Source organism: Scardinius erythrophthalmus, assembly GCF_964197995.2.
Source record: "Scardinius erythrophthalmus genome assembly, chromosome: 15".
In the NCBI taxonomy this organism is placed as follows: Eukaryota; Metazoa; Chordata; class Actinopteri; order Cypriniformes; family Leuciscidae; genus Scardinius; species Scardinius erythrophthalmus.
The window spans coordinates 39,405,751-39,421,840 of record NC_138235.1 but is presented as its reverse complement, the minus strand read 5'-3'; the positions used below and the strand labels follow the sequence as shown (position 1 = coordinate 39,421,840).

General features: G+C 38.0%; 1 long non-coding RNA gene across 1 annotated transcript; it reads right to left on the bottom strand.

The window, feature by feature from the left end:
* Nucleotides 1-437: 437 nt before the first annotated feature.
* LOC308703407 lies at nt 438-14,931 on the bottom strand. The gene is made up of 3 exons (XR_014031714.1): nt 14,664-14,931; nt 13,030-13,472; nt 438-5,132 (listed from the first exon to the last, which is right to left on the bottom strand). It is a non-coding gene; the product is annotated as an uncharacterized lncRNA (long non-coding RNA).
* Between the last annotated feature and the right edge of the window lie 1,159 nt (nt 14,932-16,090).

Below are 16,090 nucleotides of genomic sequence, written 5' to 3'. Positions count from 1 at the left end.
CACCTTCAGAAAAAAGAAAAAAGGGACCAAACTAAATCAATAAATAAAATTGAAAGTAATATTATATATCCCTGATTTGCATCTGGATCACCAGTGCTCACTGTGCAATTACACAGAGAACGATTGGCTGACCTAGTTAAAATAAAATGTATCCAGCTCACTTGGGACAGATATTGTCAGTTAATTTACCTTACTAAAATTGACCAGTCTGTGAAATGGTCATATGCCAGTTATGTGTTAAAGCCACACTAACTAAAACAACCCTGCCATGCTTTTAAAAAAAAAAAAAAAAAAAAAAAAAAACCTTAGCTGTTGTATATTTAAATCACAGAGGCCACTGTGTTGTTATTGTGCCTTAAACATGTACGAAAACCACATCAACGTAGGTTGATGAAAAAAGGTTTGAATTTTTTTTTTTTTTTTTCTTGTTTACATAGATCCCCTATATATTAACCAAGCAAACAAATAGTCCCAAGGAATCAAAGTGTCTAAGCTGAAAGTTAGGCTTACTTTCACCTTCTCGTAAATATTCTGTGCTCCAGCATCATTTAGGCTACTTTCCCCAGTGAAGCTCGTAAAACTCTCTGGCCTTCTCCGGAGTCTCGAAGATCAGCGTCTGTCCGTCGTGAAGGTACGGGACGGGATAGATAAGAGCAAACCTGACGTTCTTCTTATACAGGAGGGATTTCACTTCTTTAAAAGCAGCTTGTTTTTGCCGAGTTCCGCGCTGACATCCTCGTGGAAAAATACCTTATGTCCCCTGAAGAACAGCTGCACTCGTTTCCTCGTTATTATGCGGTGTTTGTTTTGGAAGTTGTGGAAGAGAACGAGGAATATCCTGTGCCGTTTGGAGCTAGCGCTGGAGTCGGCGGTCGGTTTGGGTCCCACTCGGTGCGCGCGGGAGATAATGAGGGGATGCGGGAAGAATTCCTTACCCAGGACTTCTTCGAAAAATTCAGTCATGAACTTAACTGTGTCTGGCCCCTCCATATGCTCCGGGATACCGATAACTTGCAGATTGGACCTACGGGAGCGATTTTCCAAATCCTCCACTTTGTTTTTGAGCCTCTCGTTTTCAGTTAGAAGTGTAAGGACCACCCATTGGCCCAACGACGGAATCCAACGGCCTGGCGCAGGTTTAAAGCGTGTATGTCTTTTCAGCGCTCCAGTGAAGTTCACTTAATTTATTGGAACTTAGTTTTAGTATTACTTTAGCTCTATGCGTAATCTGACTCCAATTTCAAATGATAATCAAATTTAGATCGTATTTCTGATTAGAAAATAATCATACACATTGATTATGAATTAATTTAGATCTTTGATTATTCTGAGTATCCCATATTTTCAGTTATTAATTCATTATGGACCCAATGCCGCACAGAGATCACGTCGGCCAATTCGTGTTTCTCACGGACACAAACTTGTTAAAGTAACACTAAGTAACTTTTCAACCTTCATAATATATTTCCAAAATCCTTGTGATGGTACATCGACTTAAAATAGGTTGAATGACACGTCTGCCATAGCCTGACGGGGTTTGTATAGTTTTTAATCGTACTTTTAAACTTCGGGGTTCGGGTAGTAACACCCGCGCACAAAAAGAACTACAAAATTCGACTGCTTTACGGCATAGGCTACCTCACTTCCCCCAACACGTCCTCACATGCTGTTGGACTTGTAAGTATATTGCTTATATTGTATATCACTCGGACAAGCACCTGGCGTTCTTGTTGATGGATTAGTAGACTTCTTCGGAGGCTAGCTGTGCTTGTTCAATGTCCGACGATTTGTAACGCGTTGTGTTTATTCCCCAATCGAACTCGTGTAACTGTCTGTCACATGTTCTACCGTCCACAGCATTACTTGATAGACAAAAATAGGACAAGAATGAGCGTCAAACAGAAACAACCCGCTTACGGGGTGTTCGAGGCGCACATACAATACAGACTGCCGAAAGTTAAACAGGGCGTGCGCAGCTCTTAAAGGGGCAACGCCTTATTTCCACTCGTTACAGCTTCCATCCGACTGAACAGGGACCGGTATACAGGGGGGAGGGAATCAGGCCGTGAGTGAAGAGACTGCTGCGTGAGTGGTATTTACGACAGTAACGTTAAATACAAGTAGTCCACAGCGACTCTAGGGGTCGTTGTTTGACCAAAACGGAAATCCTACATAGTGGGGCTTTAATTCTGATTTTAGTCAGAGGATGTAGGGTTTGCTAATACCTCTAAAGTCGGTCGCCTACTGCTTACTCGGACTAGAGAGTGTAGTTTAATTTAGCCATTTCCAATTTCCATACAACTTGCTAAACCAGTGATAGACAGAAATCAAAAGATCTCCAGATGACGTGCCTACTGCTCCGTTCATACATGTGCCTTTAGTTTGACCTACCTTAACTAAGATTTGCGGTAGCACCAGCCTCCTTAAATATACTAAAATAATGATTTCAGAATACTTCAGAATAAATCAAGATGTAACATTTATTTGTCAGGCAAAATATATATCATGCCAATTACAGAAGTAAATTATTAAAAGCGAATTCAGAAAATACATGACATAATTTACTCAAAGATGACTCTAAAAGTAAGTAATGTTTTCCTGACAAAGACACAGTAATGCGTCAGGGCTTCCCAACCAGAAAGCACTGAAACATTACTATGGGGGCTGGTAAAAAGTCCCAAAGGTTGCTCTGTTCCCTCACCTTAAATACCAGATCAGAACAAAAGGGGGTTATACAAATGTTGTTTAGAGTTGGTTGGGCCAATCCATGTACCCCAGGGGGGTAGCACCTGGTTTCTTGAGATACTGTAAAGAGATATCAACCAGAGATACAGGATTCTCCTGAGTTCTCAATCTTTCTCATTAAACCAATGACTGCAATGAAATTAAGACCATTTTACCAATCGCACGGTGCCCTTTAAAATGACACCAAACATGAAAAGGAAAAACAACATATTCACAAGATACACCATATGTGTTAAATAGACATTCCTTGAGGAAGGAGAGGGGGGATGAGTTGAAGTCAAACAAGGGGACAATGAGATAAGTTTGGGCAGGACAAGGTTCTGTGCTCTGCCTTTGTTATCTGTTGTCCAGGGTGCATTTTATGGCGTTATTGCAGGGTGAGTTTTGTTTTAACAGGAAAATCAGTTCTTACAGAAGTGCGGTGCATGTTGTTTCGATAGCCTCAATCCTGTTGCTGTGGTCGTTTAGCCCTTCCTCCATGTCATGGATACGTTCTTCGTGGGAGTCAAGCGACGATTTTACCAGTTCCAGGGATGCCGAAATTGGTGCCAGTGCATCGCCAAGTGCTTTATTCAGGAGGGTGTCCGTTTGCTGTGCAAGGTCGGACAGAAGCACCGAGTGAAGCTTATCAAGATCAGCAGGTTACTCCGAGCTTGGGCTAGCTTGTGTAGCCATGTTGTCTTCACTTGTGGCATCTTCGTCCATCTCGGTCGTTTTTTGCCCTCGGTCACGTCTCTTTGGTCTCATTTAGTTGTGCAAAGTTATGTCTTACCGTTCACATAATCAACTTAAGGTGCGCCAAACTTTATGCCGAAAAAATGAGGGAGAAAATAAAAAAGTAGTTTGGGAGCCACTTCTCACACGTCTGTTCGCTACATGCTCAAACCGGAAGTCCTAATACCATCTTCATTACTCTTTCCTTTTCTCTCTGTCTCCTTATCCTGCCCCATCTCTTCCCCTCCTAAAGCTGAGCTTTTACTGATAGTATTTTCATTTTTGTCTGTGTCAGTTTAGCAAGTAAACACAGGGTCAACTGATACTTATATGTTTTGTGAATCATTTTCTTAGACAAGTTAATTTACTGAAGGCTACCAGGAAAGCTAACAAAGTTTATTAAATTCATTCACAATATGTATACATTCATTATTAATCTCATGCCCAATATGATTAAAAAGAAGGCTTCATTAAGGTCTCTTGTTCTCTCACATTGACAGTTTCTAAAATTATTACATACATGGATGTTACGTAAATTATATAGGCCTATTTTTAATCCAAAATGATGAAATTAGTCAAAAGTTTATTAGTTTGCCTGATTATTTTTGTTGGTCTTTTAACATTTCTATCTTAAAACAGCTGTCAATTATTAAATGTTTACTTTAGCTACTTGCATCTTACCTCACACTTTATGACCATTAATAAATTATCTTGATGCTGTGCAATATCCTTGCAGCTCTAAAGTTGAGTTAATACTATATGAGGCAATTATTTTACAACCTTTATTATATACACCATTATTATTCAGACCTCTGAGAGCTCATACCTGGCTACAGCCATGGTTGTAGTACGTTCCCAGTGACCAGAATGACTTACTACTTGTAAATCATGCAAAATCTCACCTGTAGTAAATCACCAAAAACCCTTGTGGTGAATTACAGTATTTTTTATAAAAGTAATTGTTTACTGTAAATACATGAAAGGAGGTATTAGGGACAATTTCACCTGTATCAAGTCAGTCTGGTCAAAACCTTCTACAAGCTTTGGAATTTGAAAATGTCTGTTTTTAAATGTTAAAAGTCATTTTAAATAATACAAACTATAGGCTCTGTTTAACGCAGTTGGTGGATTTGGCAGACGTTCCTAGCCTGGCAAGCTAGACCCACATCAAGATGTTGGGTCTGGGAACACAGCATTGGCAGGGCTCAATCTGAGGGGCGGGATAAACGGTTGTCTTTCAAATTCCCTCTGCACGCAATAGGATAGTGCTACAACCAACCAGAGCAACGAAGAAGGTTGCAACGGTGGCAAGGGAAAACAAATGACCGGCGAATATCGAACCTACAACTAACTTTACTGCGCTCAACCATTTCACGCATTTGTACTTTGAAAATTGCTCGCGTTCGGTGGGGGGGCACAGTAACTCGTTAGGGTGGGCATGGCCCTCGAATGCAGATGATCCTTAAATCTAGTACATATTCTTCAAGAGAAGCGAGAGCATTAGAAGGCTTCACAATGACAGTGTTTTTGACTTTGGTTTGAGCACAATATCAGTGAATCCGTGCACCTGAGTGAGCTGACGGCAGTCCATCGATGCCAGGAGCTTCTGAGAGCCGGAGACGGTGGGAACAAACTTCTCCATCAGTGTAACCGTCGCAAGCTTCTCCACATCACTGACAGACACAAAGACAATATCAACTCTCTGGAAGCTTCACTCTTTAAATATCATATTTAATGCAGTACAATTTATGTTTTGAAGCAAATCTTATGGAGCTTAAAATATGACAATATGATCTGAATTTGAATTGTGTAAATTTGAATTATTTACAAGTGAAATCTAACAAAATTGAATTTTAGGTGGTAGTTTAAATAGTTCTGAATTTTATTTTTTTAAACGAATATTGAACATTTTAAATTTAACAAACTGAAATGTTTTTATGGCAGAATTTTATAGACATGTATTTTCAAAGAGCTAGTTTTTTTGTTCTGAATTCTTATTTTGCAAATATTCAGTTTAAAAAAATACAGATTAAAGTTTTCAAGATGAAGAAAAGATGAAGAAATTCGGAACTTCAAATTCAGTTTTCTAAAATTCAATCTCAAAAATTCAGATCTTACAGAAAGTAGGTCACAGGGAAGAGTAACTCGATCTGGATTTTATTTTTTATGATGGACGAATGTTTCGGAGGCGGTGTGTAAACGTGATTGACACAAGGTGGTTGCATTTCATTTTTAAAGTACACGCAGTTACAAAATCCTCGCGTCCGCATAAAAGAGAAGAATATTTTGGCCTTTAGCTCAATTCTCCTCAGACGGACCGTAATTTTTAAATTGTAGAGATTTGCACTTCAGGATAGTGACGTGTGCACTCGTACAGTGACAACAGTTTTATTAAAGCTCACAGATTATTATTATTATTATTATTATATGAAGGTCTTAGAAACTTTTTTAGTATGCTTTCATCGTTTATTTTTTACTTTTAAATGCCATATTGGTTTACCCTTGTACAATATGCAGGAAATCAATGAAGATTAATGACACTATTAACACACTGCTCAATATTCATGAAATATGAGCTTTATGACATCACTGCAGGCGAGTGAAAGACTTTCGTGAAGGTGAAACTTCAGGTAAACTGAAAGCTTCTTCAGACAACAACCTTTTTATTCTGAAACTAGTGATTTACATCTGATATTCACTCACAGGTAAGTGACAGAAATGTAAGAGTTTAGTAGAGTTTACCAGAAAGCAGTATTATCAAAAGCAGTCTGCTATTAAAAGTGCATTTGATTTGTGTATTTTCATGTCAGACTTCAGAAACAGGAAGAACTTGAATAGATAGACAGAATGAACAAAGTCCAATGAAAACTAGACTACTCCATAAAATGAGAATTGCATAATGTTTAGAAGATTTTTTATTTATTGGGTTATTTATCTGTAAAATAAATACTTTGCTGTGTTGTCTGTCATATATAGAAAGATCCTTTCTTGATGGTATTAAATGCTGTTGGCTAGTACCCGTGCATCACCGTGGCTAGTAGAGACATAACTAGTTTCTTTTACGATGCAGAGAGAGATGATAATCAAATACTTTGACATAAACAGCTGTTCATATTTACATTGGTATAACAGATTTTATGAATACACTGGAATATGTCACTATAATGATGGATTTTGTCCCCACTATTGGTGTTTGTGTGACAATTCCTTAACAACAATTCCTTATAATCAATTTCATGTATTTCTCTGTGATATTGTCACGGGTGGTTGAAGCAGATGAGGAAGTAGGATCCATTTGCAGTATTCCTTTATTACACAATCTCAGACTCAGGAAACAAGGCACGGGAACAGAACAACCAGCAAACAAACATTAAGGATTGACAAAGACTGACCAAGACACACAGGCTTAAATACAAGGGCAAACAAGCTAAACAAGATAACAAGGGGGTGTGGCTAATAGGAAGCACCTGGGAAGACTAATAAACATAACTGGGAGCTGCTAAACATGAAACAAGACAGAAACACAGACTAGACTTATGACAGATATAGCAAAGGCATTTTTTAAATGAAAATACACAAATTACCCAGAACTAGAAAGAATGATACGAGTTGACCTTCTGAAGTGCTGCCCTGCCTGTGGGGGTGTAGCCTAGCAGTTTAAGGCCTGGAATAACTGACGGAATAATACATAGTTTCTATACCTAAGTATAGTTTTGAAGAATTTTTACCTACTCGTGTAGCCTAAACTTTAGAGCAAAACTATGGAAAAACCTTGTCTTCCTTGCAGTCTCTTTTAGACTTAGGCCTGTTCACACCGGGACGAATTTCGCGCGATATTCGCCGACGTTTAACGCCTCGTGACTAAACAAAGGGCGCCAATGTGAGTGTGCACACCGGCGTGAAAAACGCCACGCGTAAAAGCGTCCTTTTTGAAACCTCTGAGGTCGACAAACGCGCGGGCGCGTTTTGCTGGATTTTCTCCACATTGTAGCACTATAAACTTAAATTACTCCGTCATTTATGGTCATACAGAAAAAAGAAATATAAAAAAAGAATCTGTGATATTTCTCCTTTTGTATGTGTCCACTTACAATCAAATCAAAACATTGTGCTTTTGTAAAATAAAGAAAATAAACAGGGTGTGCGTTCTGCCTCTCCGTCGCGGTGAACTTTTTTTTCTTGAGCACGTCTATAAACTGAAACAAAACTCAGCGAATACTTGTCACACATTTATGAGCCATATACCTTTATAAACATTTAAGTGTGTACTTTTAAATGATCGGATTCAAAACGAAAACAAATATTCTCTGTTTAAGTAATTTGTATAAAACCAACAAGATGTCCAGCTTCTCAAACGCTTGCTCATTACAGTTAATTTGGCCACGCCCACTCGCGCAAAAGATATTCAGATGCAAATCTCCACATGGAACGCGGACTCGTTCATTACCTCAACAACAAAACAGTTCACTTCACTTTTCGTCGAGTTTGAAAGACGTGCCTGAGCTTACATTGGATTTAGGCTAACTCAGAAGAAGAAGAACGCGATTTGAAGACAAGAAAGATGTAAGGTAAGACATTCTTACATATTAGTTTGTTATTGTTGCATAAATTTCACATTGCAGTTGAACTGTTGCTAGATATATGGGGAATATTATAATATTTAGACCCGTGTTTACTGTTACTGTGTTTGTGGATATCTGCTCAAACGTAGATATCGTCGCTGTCCGATGAAAACCGCGTATGTCCATTTTGCCGATTTTGAGATTTTTCGACGGATAGAATGTCCAGGTTCATTTCCGTATACAGTATGCTTCACATATCTAAATGACCAATGAAAAGTTGTGAAATCATGTCATCTGATTTTCACGTATATCCATTTGGTGTCAAAGCTGTCAATCACGCCGCGTATCTCCCGCCCTGTGGAGGCATCTCGCCGGTCTAAAAGCGTCTCTGGTAGCTCAGCATTGGACAGCCGAATATCTCTGTGAGGTGAAGTATCAGCAAACGTTTGTGTTTGACAACTGTTCAAGTTTATAATATATATTCGCAATATATTCACAACTGTTATTTACCGGTAAATGGTCAAGACGAAGTAATTGTCACTGTTTATTGTGGAGATGTTAACGCACGGGTCTGTTATTTTTAAATACTTTTAAGGTAGTCTAACATTTTTCTGACTAATAAATTACTGACACAGTAAAGGGGAGATTTAAATAAAGAAAAACAAAATTTAAATAAAGAAAAAAACCCGAAATTTAAATAAAGAAAAAACGAAATTTAAATAAAGAAAAAACGAAATTTAAATTAAAAAAATGACATTTAAATAAAGAAAAAACTCAAATTAAATAAAGAAAAACCCGAAATTTAAATAAAGATAAACTAAATTTAAATAAAGAAAAACGAAATTAAGTTAAATTAAAAACGAGATTAATTTAGATTGATAACGGGTAAAAAGGCTAATAGCCTACATGTTGGGTCCGTGTACTTTTTCGTTCATTCATTATTCTATTTCGGAATGATAGATGAAATGTAAAAAAAAGGGTGCAGCTTGTTTTTTTGTTTAAAAGAAAAAAACAGAAATGGCTGTATTTTTTTTTTTTTGTACATAGCATAGCCTACTTTGTTATGATTTTAGTATCATAATGATTAATAAATGCATGCACAATTATCCGTGAACTTGATTTGAAGCCTTTCAACTTGTGTGTGCAAAATGCAGAATTAAATGAATGTGCAACAATTTGTACAAATAGAGTCTGTAGGTCTACTATACTGTTGAAAGTATGAAAAGTGAACAGCACGAGTAATAGGATGCACAATTTGAGACGGGTCAGACATGATTTTGACCAATTCATTAAGTTTTGTTTTGTAGAAAACCTTTCTTTAAAGTGAGTTTTGTTTTGTATAAATTGTATCTTAATTTTAATTAATTTTGCATCAACCAATCGCCTGGAGTGGATTTAATAAATAAGAAGCAAATATATAGCAGACAATATAATCATGGAGGCGCCCGCGCGGTCACTTGCATTGCACGTTAACGAAACTCAGTGTATGCCTCACACAGACATGAGAAAGACATCAAATACACAAAGCTTGAAAAGTCTTTAAACAAAATAATTCTAAACGAAAAGAAAAGGCTACTCTCTGATTATGTATGATTATATGATCATAGAGCCTATAGCCTATTTTGTGAATTGTTCATTCCCGGTTGGCACACATTTTGCTGCCCTTACAAAAGTGCCGCTCTAGGCAATTGCCTAGGTCGCCTATATGGACGCGCCGGCCCTGGGGTCAGCAATGAGTGTATTGATTCATTGTCCCTTCATAGTTTGCAAGAGACATTTAATAAACTGAGACGTAGGCTATTTAATAAACTGAGCGTAGCCTATTCATCTGTCAATATGAAACGCGACTTGGCCATTCTAATTAATGATCGGAAGAACGCGTATCGACCACCGTTACTGTAAAATATGCACGTATGTCCATTTAAACTCGATTTTGGTCAAATGTGGATTATATCATTACACTGGCAAGAATATGGTTACATTTAAAGATGCCGTACAAAGTATGACAACGCTACGTTCAACTGCTTTTGAAATTACGGTGTTTATTTTCACTTCCTGAAAAGTAACCGTTTTGGACATACGTGAGTTTCATCGGGCAGCGACGATATGTATATGGTAACCATTATGTTTTATATTTGAGCGCGATCGCGTTTGAATGTATCATATTTTGGATAGCGATCGCGTTTGAATGTATCATATTTTGCAGCGCGATCGCGTTTGAATGTATCATATTTTGGATAGCGATCGCGTTTGAATGTATCATATTTTGCAACGCGATCGCGTTTGAATGTATCATATTTTGCAGCGCGATCGCGTTTGAATGTACTGTATCATATTTTGGATGAAAGCAAAAAGCACCAAACGGCTTCATGTTTTTATTATTATCTCATTTCATATCATCATAACAGATGGAAACATTTGAAGTAACATGATAATCAATATATTTTTCTCTGGCTTAGTTGTTACTGAAATCTTTTGGAAGATTTATACTGCTATAGGTTATCTATTGTTATTATTATTTTATCCGGCACTGCGCATATACCTTATGCCTACAAGGCACAACAAACCTGGTGTTCATTATATTATATATTGTTGGAAACATTTGTGTGTGTGTGTGTGTGTGTGTGTATTCTGTGAATTTTAAAAAGGAAATTTTTTTTTTTCAGGGCCCAGATGCCACTAGGGTGACCACCCGTCCCGCGTAGCGCGTGCGCGCACAGCGTTTGAAGCCCAATTCACGCGTCACGCAAATTGAGACCGTGTGTCACGCATAATCTATGCTTGCTCAAAAAAAAGTTGGTCGCTCTATATACTCGAGCCCCAAGCAGACAAACGAACATTACTTGACATTTCAGCACGCCACACAAACCCCTCAGTTGAACTGCTGACTAGGTTGTTGTCAACTTTTTCGTTGTTGTCATGACAGCGCACGCACGCGCATACCAGACACACTGGGAAGGAAGGAACTTTTAGATGCGCGCTTTCCAATTCGAAAAATTCGAGAAAGAGACTGAGTCTGAGAGGCAACGCCATCATCAATTAAAAAGAGAAGGTGTGAGTACAAGAAACAAGAATGGGGAAATGAATATTTGTGGCTGAAAGGTTTTGAGGGGGATACCGAGAGGGCTTTTTGTGACCTTTGCAAAACGACCTTCTCAATCGAACATGGAGGGAGGGGAATACTTTTTTTTTTAAATACTTTTTTTTAAATTGTTCCTGTGGTGTTGAGCAACTACAATTCCTGTTAATCCTATACATTTATATTATAATTTATTAATTTATTTAAAGTAAATAAATTGTAATGAAAAATAAATAAAATTAAATAGTAAATCTTAAGTGGAAGTACATCTGTCAATTCATTGAATGTTCAAAATATTATGAGTCTTTATTTAGAAAAAAAAACACACATTGGTTGGCCTATTCATGAGCATACATCAAAAATTACACGTTTAGGAGAATAGGGCATTATTAATACTATGCAAGGTGGTATGTGCTAGAAATGGGTAAACCACTATCAGTGAGTCTGCCAGTGGGGCTCCGCCGCGCCAGGCAGTGTCCCACATTGTCCCTCAGAAACATACCCATTGTCCCCCCTTGGGCTTATTAGCAGGTGGTCACCCTAGATGCCACTGAGGACTTCAACATTCACATGAGTCTCTGTACGTGAACATGGTAAAGTGAAAATCTTGGAAATGAAAGGTATGTACAATGTTTTTAGGAATGGCACAAAGGTCTCTGTCTTTGAAGTGCTTTTTGGCATTTGTTGTGTATCTTTGGATTATGTTGTGTTGTAAATAAATCCAAACAATCTAAAAGCCATTCTTTTTTAAATCTCCTCATTCTTTGTGCAAGGTTGCTCAGAATGACAGGGCCTGATAGCTCCTAATAGGGCCGTTAGGGGAGGGTCTTTGTCTTTCTCAGGTGTAAAAAGCCATACATATTAATGAGCTCCCGCATAAAGCTTTTTCACACAAAACACGTCGTAAAATTTTTAAATCAATATATTGTCTTATCTGAATGAGCAGTCAGGGTGATTTTCACATAGTTTTGCAGCAAATATTCTAGGCTACGTCATACAATTTTCAAAAGTCTTGTGAAGAAATAATCAGTATGGGTTTCATGGGCTTATTTCAGTGAGAATTTTTTTTTGTATTTTCACAAACCACGCATAAATGTCATTATCTCAAAACTACAAACTTTTACATACATGCTGCTGATATATTATTGTAGCAGAGTTTGTGCTGAATACAGTGTAATTAGACTTTAGCCATGAAAATGTCACAAGTAACAGAAATAACCAGAAATGTCAGAGCATGTCAGAACACCTCCAGGGCCCAGAAAACAGCTCAGACCTCAGAGGGTTAAGAGCTGCGCGCGCCCTGTTGAACTGTCGTCGGCAGTTTGTATTGTATGTGCACCTCGAACACCCGTATGCGGGTTATTTCAGTTTGATGCTCATTCTTATCCTACTTTTGTTTATCAAGTAAAGCTGTGGACGGTAGAACGGGTGACAGACAGTTACACGAGTTCGACTGGGGAATAAAGTGCAAGTTGTGAGATGCCAATCGCCTCCGTGAGTCTGTCTGGCCTCGGTAATAACTTCATCTGTGAGCTATCCCTATTTCTCCTCCTGACAGAACGCGTTACAAAGCGTTGGACATCGAACAGGCACAGATAACCTCTGAAGATGTCTACTAGGCCCAAAGTTGCAAGGGTGGTTTTTCTGCTCACAGGCGCTTGGGGGCTGCGCAACGACCACCATTCAACCCGAAAAAAGTCATATAACTATTCCAATGACTCCGAAGCTGTTCGGTTAAGGTAAAAAAGTTACTTAGTGCACCTTTAAAAGGGGACTGAGAACTTTTTAAGCTACAACAAAAAAAAATCACACTTTTTAGCCTTTTTTAAATTGTTGTCTTTGACTCACGTGAAAAATTGTTTCTTGTTACAGGTTCTGAAATTACAAATGTAAAATATTATGAAAAAGTAATAAAATGAAGAAACATACCTGATGGAATATAATCATCATCATCGCTCTGTTCTTCCTCAGCTGTGGTTTCTCTCCTCATCTTCATCTTCATCATCATCATCATCATCATCGCTCTGTTCTTCCTCAGCTGTGGTTTCTCTCCTCATCTTCATCATCATCGCTCTATTCTTCCTCAGCTGTGGTTTCTCCCCTCATCTTCATCATCTTCAGTGGCGTCTGCAGCATCTGCTGTTCTTCAGCGTTACAGTCTGAACCCAGAGACTCTGTGCAGGTTTGATCGGTGGATCCATGACTGTCACACACACACACACACACACACACACACACTCTCCTGAGCATCAGTGAAACAGAGTAAAGTGAGTCCTGTGTGTCTCTGGATCTCTGTGTGTTCAGAGAGTTGATCTCTGACGCTCCACTGAATCCTGTCCATCAGTCACACACACTCAAACCTCTTCCAGCTCCTGAGGAACACAGAATCACAGCGACTTTCAATTTATATAACAACTGTTCAGGCCATTGCACACTGAGTCCGAAATTCGTATCCGAAATTTTCGCACGTTAAAAAAAAAATTCGACCTCACGTTATGTCAATCACGCTTGCACACTGTCTACGAAACTTTCGTCCGTAATAAAAAAAATCGGATCGGGTTCAATTTTCTGCGTTTTTCGCATCCACAGCCAGTATTTTGAGAGTTTTTTTGACAATTCAGAGCCACCGTACAAGCGAACGACAAAATCCAGAATGGATAAAATATAACCTGTGTATAGGCTACAGCTGTTCTGTCTGCCTAGCGCTTCCGCTGGCCGTGTGTGTGTGTGTGTGTGTGTGTGTGTGTGTGTGTGTGTGTGTGTCCATAGTCTCTGTTCAGGATCGATTGGTTCAGGGAAATTGGTGGTCTTCTTTTTAATATGTGGCTCCAGTATCGCTAGCAAAGCATCAAACTGTTCCACTGACATTCTGAGGTAAATTTTGAATCGCTCAAGATAGTTTCGCAACTCCTTGATAAGTGAAACTCTCCTTCCTCTCGGCGCAATCTCAGGATTGGATGGACCCAATATTTCCTCTTCCTTTTTCTCTTTTTAAGAAGAAAGAGGGCAACAAAATCATCCTTACTGCTTGACGAATCCATTTTGTATTTTTTGCGTTTTTTTTCCGCAAAGGTTTAATAACGCATCGGACTCAGTGTGCAAGGTTCCTGTGCGTGACAAATTTTTAAGGCTGACGAACACGAAAAAACGCATACGAAAATTTCGGACTCAGTGTGCAATGGCCTTTCCTCTGAAGGAGACTATTTTAAAGAATAATAAACTGTAAGCAGACTGGATGTAACATTAACATTTTTAGATATGTCAAAATTGCAGTATCTATAATGGAGCTCGTCACACTAATGCTGGAAGCTTATCGTTGTTCTGGTAATACACTAATACACTTATATTGTACATATAAACATTTCAGTCAGAATCTGCAGTCATATCAAGATATTTGAATTGTGAGAATCAAATGAATTAATCAATCTGATTACTTCATTACTCAGCAGAAAGAAAGAAAGAAAAAAAAACGAGGAAAAGATATAGGCTAACAAACAAACAGATGTTTCAGGTAAGTTAATTCAGGTATTAAAGGATGAAGTGAATCTTTATCATGTACAAACCTCTCAATCCCTTCAGTTTCTGGTTTCTCTCCATCATCTTTATTTCCTCCAGTGACGCCTTCTCTTTCTTCAGCTGACAGATCTCTGTGATGAAACTATCAATATCCATCATGGACAGATATATTATCAACATTTAACAGATTTACATTTTAAACATGCTATTCTCAAACTTCTACTGGTTTCTTCTGAATCTGTGAGCACCAAGGGGGCATGGATTTGTATTATTTTGAAGGTACCCCCGGACGCCGCCATTGGCTAACGGAACCCCACCTGCAGTTAGCATCCCATTGACTCCCATTCATTTTGGCGTCACTTTGACAGCGAATAACTTCACATCTGAGGCGTTTAAAAACTCCATTTGTCCATTATTTATTTCTAAAGAAACACGACAATGTATAAAATGCTCCATTACCTTGTAGCTTATGTTATGGCCCTGTAGAAGCAGTTTTTGTAAAAGTAGGCTAATGATTGCGTCATAGCCACGCGACTCTCTGTCGCACAGAAGCTCGCAGGCAATATTTTATGAGCATAGACGTCTATGAGGCAATCGGGGGGACGTAGAGTCAAGGGAGAAGCCCATATAGAGTCCATAAAAGCAACGGGGAAAAATTGTGCAACAACGTTTTGAGGAATTGGAAATAATTCGGTATGTGGCAAGTATACATGAAGTAGCCTAACATTTATCCACGATCTTTAAATAATGTATCTACTTAATTAAATAATGAAGTATGGGTAACGGGGTATTAACGGGGATGGAGAAATTATCATGAAATTATGCAATGAAAAAAAAAAAACATCTCAATGTCAATCGCGGTTAACTTTATTCCTTTATTTATTTACAGATATGCTTGAAGATGAATGTGATCCCTTTCATCCTGGTCGGAAGCCATATACAACATGTCCTATCCTAATGTAAAAAATAAAGAAAACCGTTTCTATTCAAGTGTGTTTGTCCATGATTTATTAGCCAAAACTGCATGATTTAACAGCTCATCATTTTTTATAAATTTGAATATTATATGGTCAATGTATTACGTGAAGAGATGAACTGTACAATGAGTCATTTTAAGAGACTATTTAAAATTAATATTGAATGGATACGAAAATGACTCGAGGGGATAGTATATTGTATAGGCCTACTTACAGTATGGTTCCTTGGCTTATATAGTATTGTTTTGAATGGGTTATTATTCGGTTTAATGTAGATAGAGGGAAACGGAGAAGATGGAATTTTTTTGGTAAATGTGCTTTTTGGTAAATTTTTTTGAAAAAATTCAAATATGATTCAAATAGGAATTTTTGGAATTCAAATTAAAAAAATTAGACCCGTTTATGCACACATATAAGATAGCGTACTGGCGTTAAATTTTAAAATAAAGAAATAAATACTACGCAAAATGACAAAATAATTAATCAGAATACTTACT